The sequence below is a fragment of the Gopherus flavomarginatus genome, unplaced genomic scaffold, assembly GCF_025201925.1.
Source record: "Gopherus flavomarginatus isolate rGopFla2 unplaced genomic scaffold, rGopFla2.mat.asm mat_scaffold_43_arrow_ctg1, whole genome shotgun sequence".
NCBI lineage: Eukaryota > Metazoa > Chordata > Testudines > Testudinidae > Gopherus > Gopherus flavomarginatus.
Window position 1 is genome coordinate 254,027 of NW_026115085.1, and position 7,894 is coordinate 261,920.

At 49.7% G+C, this 7,894-nt stretch overlaps 1 non-coding gene across 1 annotated transcript; it reads right to left on the minus strand.

Moving 5' to 3' along the window:
* Positions 1–2,525: 2,525 nt before the first annotated feature.
* Positions 2,526–2,598, minus strand: TRNAV-AAC (transfer RNA valine (anticodon AAC)). Its single transcript has one exon. It is a non-coding gene; the product is annotated as a tRNA-Val (tRNA).
* Between the last annotated feature and the right edge of the window lie 5,296 nt (positions 2,599–7,894).

Sequence of the window (7,894 nt, forward strand, 5' to 3'; positions counted from 1 at the left end):
AGGCCAAATATGGAAAACTGATTGTTCAGCTTGCTTTTGACCTGCATCATATTTTGCAGTATATTCCAAATAAGGAAATTAACGTGCAACGTATGTGTCATTGTTTGTGGTTTTAAGCTGTAAAAGGCTTGTGTGATTTTTAGCTCAGGAACAGTATTCCAATAGCTGTCGCCCCCTGCGTGCTTGTAACCAAGAAAAGAGCCTCAGGCTGAGCTGATTCAAATATTAATCCTGTGGTCGTTTTCCACAACAGCCTCAATAGGTCCCTGTGATGGAATGTAAGGCTACATCTAGACTACCCACCGTATCGGCGGGTTAAAATCGATTGCTCGGGGATCGATATATGGCGTCTCATCTAGACGCCATATATCGATCCCCGAGCGCGCTTATATCGATTCCGGAACAACCCCAACCCCAACGGAGTTGCTGATTTGACAGGGGGAGCCGCGGACATCGATCCCGCGCGGTGAGGATGGGTGAGTAATCCGATCTTAGATATTCGACTTCAGTTACGTTATTCACGTAGCTGAATTTGCGTATCTAAGATCGATTTCCCCCCGTAGTGTAGACCAGCCCTTAATGTCTTCACACCTTCCCCCTGCAGGAGAATGGCTGTTTGACCAGCTGTTTGCCTTGCTGTCTCTGAGGAACTGGTCTGTGGGTGTTCCCCAGAACTGTAACTTTTTCAGTAATATCATACTGTAAAATCTCACAATTTTCCATACAGTGTTACTACACATTTTAACAGGAGGATAATATTCAGTAGGTTATGCATTTTCTAATGATACCTCACAAGCCATTTTCCACTAGCAGGGTCTTCTCTGTTCACAGAATTTCTGATAGTTTGATGTCTGCTGGCACTGGATATCACTATTGTGGCATCTCTCTCTCTGTCTCAGTGAGCACCCGCTGTGGTTGTTGAAAGTCTGTGATGGGATCTATGGGATGCAACTGAACAGTGGCACCCCTGAGCCCTTTGTCCCACCACCTGGGCTCCCTCTCACACATGTGATGCTGAGACAAGCTGTGAATCTCTGGCAGATATTGCACTTACACAGATATCCGTAGGTAGGGACACAGCCAACTGAATTACATGAATGCTTCTGCAGCCACTCATAACACTAATGATAGAAAGTCGCCCCCCCTACAGCTCTGCAGCCTTGCACCCCTGGATCATACCATCTTGCCTTAATCAGAAGCCTGATCAGTGTGAGTTTATTACACAGGGTCCACCCCTCCCTCACTGTGAATAGTACATGAACCAGCCTTGTAATGGAGCTGAGATTTCCCAAGAACTTCAAGCAAAATACACCAGTTTAAGTAGAGCATAAAACAGATTTATTAACTACAGAAAGATGGAGTTTTAAGGATTATAAGTGGTAGGAATAAAAGATCAAAGTAAATTACCATGGAAATTAAAGATAAATTCACAATCTAAACTTTACACCTTATTACACTAGGGCGTAGTTCAGTTATGCACACAGGAAGGCTTAATGCTCGAGCTGCTGCACATGCTGGGCAGGCTTAAGGTCGGGCTCCCCATGGCAGGAGAGAAGAAGACTCGGCCCCTGGAGGGGCAGGCTGGGGCTTCCTGGATCCCATTTGCTCACAGCCAGCGCCCTGCCCCCATTCCCAAGTCATCCATGGCGCCCCCAGGTCGGCCAGAATGGAGCAGCAGTTTTCACTGCACTACGTCCACTTATGGCTTACAGGCAACTCCCAGACTCACCACAGTCCACCATCTCGGCCAGAAAGGAGCCCACTCAGCCTCACCATTGCTGCTTTTCCTTCCCCCCAGAACCCCGCTTCTCCTGGGCTGCAAGTAGCCATCCCTGGGATGCCAACAGGCAGCCACAGGGGTCTGTCTCTCAGCAGCCAACCGCACCTCCATGGGTTCAGCCCTCAGAAGGGCAGGTGGGGGTTTCCTGGATCCCAGTTGCTCATAGCCAGCCCAGCCTCCACCTCTAAAACCATCAGTCATGCCCCCAGGTTGGCCATAAAGGAGCCGCCATTCTCCACTTGGACTCAGCTTTGCTTGTTTTCCTTTCACCCAGAACCTCCCTTCTTCTCCTGGGCTGCAAGTAGCCACTCCTGGGAAGCCAAGAGGCAGGCACAGGATTCTACCTCCCAGCAGCCAACCACACCTCCCCAGGCTTTGCAGAATGAAATGTGGTGCTCTACTAACCCCACTTAACCGCACAGCTTCTTCCCTGCCTTCCTCAGCTCAACTTTCCTCTATTGCCCCATTCCTGCCTCACTTCCTCCTTTGGCCAGTCACGCAAAGGAGCCCAGCAGGAAGTGAGAGCCTCTATAGGCCAACCTCCAACAGCAGAGGTGGCCAAGCCACAAGCCTCCAAATGGTGACTGGCCTAACTACTCTAGGTTCTCCAGCCTGACACCAAGGTGCTTTCTCCACTGCTGTCAGCATCCTCTGTCATGCAGGGGTTGGAGTTATCCCAGGGACAGGCCAATAGGAGGAGTGCCCTTTCTGAATAACAAGGGGATCTGGGAAAAGAAGGCCAGCATGTTTCTGCCTGGTTTTGAACCAGGGACCTTTTGCGTGTTAAGCAAATGTGATAACCACTACACTACAGAAACTCCACCTACTGGGTTGTTGCTCACTCTGGCACAGACCGATGGACAAATCTAGAGAATGTGGTGGTAGCCCCTCGATAGGTCAGCTGGCAGGGCAGAGGACTGGAGCCAGCACTCAGGAAGTCGTCCTTACCTCGCCCGTGTGACTCCAGCTTGAGGGAGAGCTTCTTTTTCTTCTCCTTGCTGACAAAGAGCAAGAGAAGAATGAAAGGTCAGGTGGGCCAACTCGGTGCAGAAGCCCATGCTGTCTTTTCCTGCTGCATAGCCTGAAATGAGGGACTCGTGGCAGTTAAAGGAACTGCTGCACTCTCAGAAAACATCCCACCCGTGCATAAAGGAGGATAGAAGAGCCTGTTAGTCTAGCACGCTCCCAACTGAACTGTTTCAGCATCTGCTAGGTTTCCTTTTGGCCTGTTACTTTTCTGTCTGGGATGTTGTTGTCAGCTGTGGCACAGAAAAAGGACGTCATTGCAAGCTGCCCATGAAGATAAGATTAACTTTTGCCTTCCTTGCTCGGCTTTACTTGCTTCCTCACCCTATTCCTGCCTTAGTTCCTGTGTTACCTGAAGGCAACGGGGGCCCAGCAGTACGAAGAGGAAGTTAGACAGCTAGACCCTGGTGGCAAAAGTTCTGCCACCGCTTGCCACCCCACTCTCTTCTCCCAGCTTCACATATTGACCGCCAGGGACTTGGTGCCCAGCAGCGCAACGGAAGGCAGTGGACAGAGCCACCCTCGCCTTGAAGCTCTGGCTCATTAAACCGTATCTTCAATCGCTGATGGCCAATGAGAGACCAACAGCGCTTGCCATTTTAGCACTTGAAAATGCCATTGGTCAGTCACTGGATCTCTTTAATGCTGTTACATAACAAATGAAAATAGAATCTCAGTGTGACATTCTGTACCTTTGGGGGAGTGTGCTGTAACCCCCATATTCCTCATTTTCATATAATCGTGATCTTATATACAGAGCATGCCTTGTAAGGTATCAGGGGAAAGGATATGATCTGCTGAAAGTCATTTCTCTACCCATAGATGTTTACCATTCATGCATATGAAGTTATGAGAATTGTGCAGTGTGGTTATCACTATGCTGTAAGGTGGGGGAGTCAGCCAAATATTAGCTCCCCAGTGACAACAGCAAGGAAAGTAACCAACACCCGGACAGGGTGTCAAACAACCCATCAACAGCCATTGTTCAGCAAGGGAGCTACAGTGCAATCACTTACCTGCAAGAGGACACCCCAGGGGAATTGCTCAGACTTGCTTGGAGAGACGCAGTGATGCTCACCTGACTCTGAAGGGGGAGCAAAGCCAAGAGGGAAGAAAGGACATGATAAAAGCAGAGACATTTGCCATGCTTTGTCTCTCTCGTCCACCTACATCTACAGACACCCCCACACCAAGCAACTGAAGCGCTGACGAAAGGGGAGAGCCTGGCTGAAAAGCCACCAGCCGGCCTGTGGTGAGAAGCATCTAAGTTTGTAAGGACATTGAAAGGGTTAAGATCAGCTTAGAGTGCATTTTGCTTTTATTTCACAAAAACAACGAGGAGTCCGGTGACACCTTAAGAACTAACAGATTTATTTGGACACAAGCATTCGTGGATAAAAAGCCCTCTTCTTCAGATGCATGGAGTGAAAATTGCAGATAGAGGCATAAATATATATTGGAACATGATGTAAAGGGAGTTACCGTACAAGGGGAGAACCAGTGTTGAAGGCTAATTCAGTCAGGGTGGATGTGGCTCTCTCCAAGTAATTGACAGGGAGGTGTCAATACCAAGAGAGGGGAAATTGCTTTTGTAGTGAGCCAGTCACCCCCAGTCCCTCTTCAAGCTCAAATTAATGGTGTTAAGTTTGCAGATCAGTTGTAACTCTGCAATTTCTCTTTGAAGTCTGTTTTTGAAGTTTTTTGAATGGCTTCTTTTAAATGGCTACTTTGAATGGCTACGTTTAATTGTGTTATTGAATATGAACATGTAAATGTGTTATGGAAGTCCCATGTGGTCTAGTGGTTAGGATTCTTGGCTTTCACCCAGACAGCCTGGGTTCAATTCCCCACACAGGAACAATGCAGAGCTTCTCCTTGGAGGGGAGGCAGGAAACAAAAAGAATAGGGAAGGGATCCTGCCAGCAGCAGAGCTGGATAGAGTTGGGAGCAGTACTGGATTTGACATGGTGCCATAGTGCTAGGCCCAAGCTCTGAAGGGATCTGTAACAGTAACTTCCTCCCCTCTGCAGAAAGGGAGCCTCAGAGCAGCCTGGATATTCAGTAGGGGAGCTGAGACCCCATAGCGCCCTGGGAGCTGTAGTTCCTTGACCAGCTCCCTGCCTTGGAGCAGAGAAGGAACATTTCCCAGCATTCCCTTGGCTGCTATCAACAGGAAAGGGAGGGGGGAAGCTGTGAGACTCCATGTGCTGCAGCTTGCTGGGGCTGGCTGGCTGCCTGCTGGAAAGGGGGTGCCACCTGTGAATAGGGAAGAGGTGTGACCAAGGAGTAGAAGGCTTTGGCCCAGGTATCACCCTCAGAAGACTTACCCAGACAGGCTTAGTGAGGCTGGTGTGACCTCGCCTGGCAGCCCCCAAAGATGGAACTGGGTGGACTAACTGGACAGGGTCCCTCTCTATCTGAAGCTGGGCAAGGGATGTATGTGGATCCCACCAGAAGGTAAAATGGTAAGTAAGGAAGGGGAGGCTCTACTGGACCTGGACAGCTTCAGATACAGGACAGGAGGATTTCCACTTCTGAGCCATGAAAATAGAAATTGACTTTTCCTTTCCAGATGTATCTAATATTCATAAAGGGAATCTAGCCCCTGCCTTCCAGATCTGAACACCTCAAAATCAGGAGTGCTCAAGCTCAATTTGGGCAGCTGTTACTTCATTTCTCCCAAATCAAATATGCTGATCCACTGTCATTTACTGTAGAAAAAGTAGGAGAAAATTGAGCAACAAACGTTGGGGTCTTCACAGTGCTAACGAGGGCTGGAATTGCTATTTTCAACAGCCATTACACTTTTTTTTTTAGTTTTGTTTGTTTAAAAGGAAGACAGTGATATTGCACTGGCAAATTCCCCATAGAAACAAAGAATGGAACAAAAGAATAATAAAGGCACCTCAACTTTCCTCATTTATGTAGGACGGTCTTATTAGATGGATCCAGACATCTTCCAATCACAGAAGCTGATAATTGTTCCACTTTACTGCAGTTCTGTAACCATGCAGGAACCTAGAGGAGGAAAGTGCCTAACTCCAGAGTCTGCAGCTGCCTAGGGCCAGTGCTGAGGATTTAGAGTCCCTAGTGCTGCCCTTGCAAGGTTCAAGCATGCTCAGCCTTGGCATTGCCTCCGCTCCTGCGGCTAGTAGCTGCAGCTGTCTAAGGCTGGCCTCTGGCAGTTGCCCCATGGCTGTAGCTAGAGAAACTACAAGTGGCTCTATGACTCCTGGGGCCATTAAGCTAGAGCTCCTAAAGACACTGGAGTTAACCTCAAGGAACAGAGGTCACCAGTAGGAAAGGAATGTCGGGGGAGCAGGGAAGGCGGGAGCAGGTCAGGCTTGCAGAGGGAGCTTCCAGCTGGTTGGGAGCATGTCCAAAGTAGAAAGGAAACAAGTATGGGGAGAGGTGGTGGTGACCAGGTAGCAGACTAGCATGTAGATGGGAGCAGAGGGAGAGACGCTGGTGTCTTCAGATTCCCAAGGGCTAAGTCCTCACTTTGGGGAAATGGTGTTTGCAGGTGGCTTGCTCACATGGCAGGATGGGGGCTGAGGGAGGGATCTGTCAGAAATGATCAGGTGTCTGCTGGCTTTAGGACTTTGAGCTGAGACTAGGACCACATGCAGTGACTGGTGACATGGGGGGTACTGGAGACGTGGCTAGAGAAGGTCTGAATGAGGAAAGAGATAAATCTGTGGGGAGTTTCCTTGGTCACTATGAAAGTTCTGCTCACTGTGGACACTGGTAAACCCACATGGGTGTACAGCTCAATAAGAAAACCCGCGGGCTGAGGGAGCTGTGTATGGCAATGCATATAGTCATGGAGAGGTGTGTGATCAAAATGAAAAATGTCTCTGAGGTTCAGTACCGGGTATACGAAGGCACCAATGGCACTGCCCCACCAGGCCCACACTCGGAGCCCACAGTTACTACACTGGGGCCCCCAAATATGTTTGGTGCCAGGGCCAACAAAAGGTTAATCCAGCCCTGACTGCCTGAGCACTATTTCAGCCTCACATTTTTGGGTGGAACTCCCACAGTGAGAGCTGCAGAGCACTCCCCCGCAACACACACGCACACACTCGTCCTGGTGTTGGGAGGGGAACAGGAGAAAGGACAAAAGAAGAGATGAAGAGAAAGGAGGGAGGGACAGGTGGATGGAGGAAAAGGTGAAACACAAAGGACAAACCCTAATGTCCCCATGATTCTAAGGGACAAAATCCCAGGTGCGGAATAAAATTCTGCCTCCTTAAGCTCATGTTTTCCATGCCTAGAATTCAACTCTCACCAGATGGATCAGACTGAACAGGTTTCACACCTCCAGGAGGCTCTTACCTTCTAAACAGGGACGGCTGTTTTCTAGTAAAATCACTACAAGGAAAGGAGAAAACTGGAAAGAGGTTTCTCCTGGCGCTCACGTCCGTGAACCCGAATACTCTCTCAGTCCTCAGACAGAGACCTGGAGAAGGAGACTTGCTGAAGCAAAGCCACAGGGGTCTCTGAGGTTTCCCTAGCCCCTGGCCCCTGACTGATGTCAGGATCTCTCTGTGAGGTCACCACCTGCTCACCAATAGTCTTTGACCAATAGTGTGAGGTCCTGCAAAAGGCCTTTGTGATGTCACTGCCACACCCCGCCCTTGCTGTGCCAATGTCCTGCCCCTGGCCAGGCACTTTGGAGCTTTGAGCTACTCCCTGTGGATCACCTCACTCAAGGAGCTTTTCTGTAGAGCATCCTCAGATGTCTAAGCACACGAGTGCCATGGCAATGAACTGACACACATGGCACCAAGAGGAGATCATTAGTAGACTAACCTATAGGAGAAGGACACCCCAGCATTAGTAGGGGAGAAATCCCTACTGAACATGCATTACACCTAGCAGCCCCTGCGTGGGGTCGGGCAGGGGCTGCGGAGGGGGGAGACCTGGGAAAGGGATGGATGGAAAATGTCTGTGCAGCCGAGACATGGCCGGGGGGGCGAGGGGAGAAGAGCAGGTGACCCCTGAGGAGCGGGGAGAAAAAGGGAGGGCTGAGATCCCCTCGGAATTACCACTGCCACCTCCGTGGAGATCCCCCTCCTCTCCTGT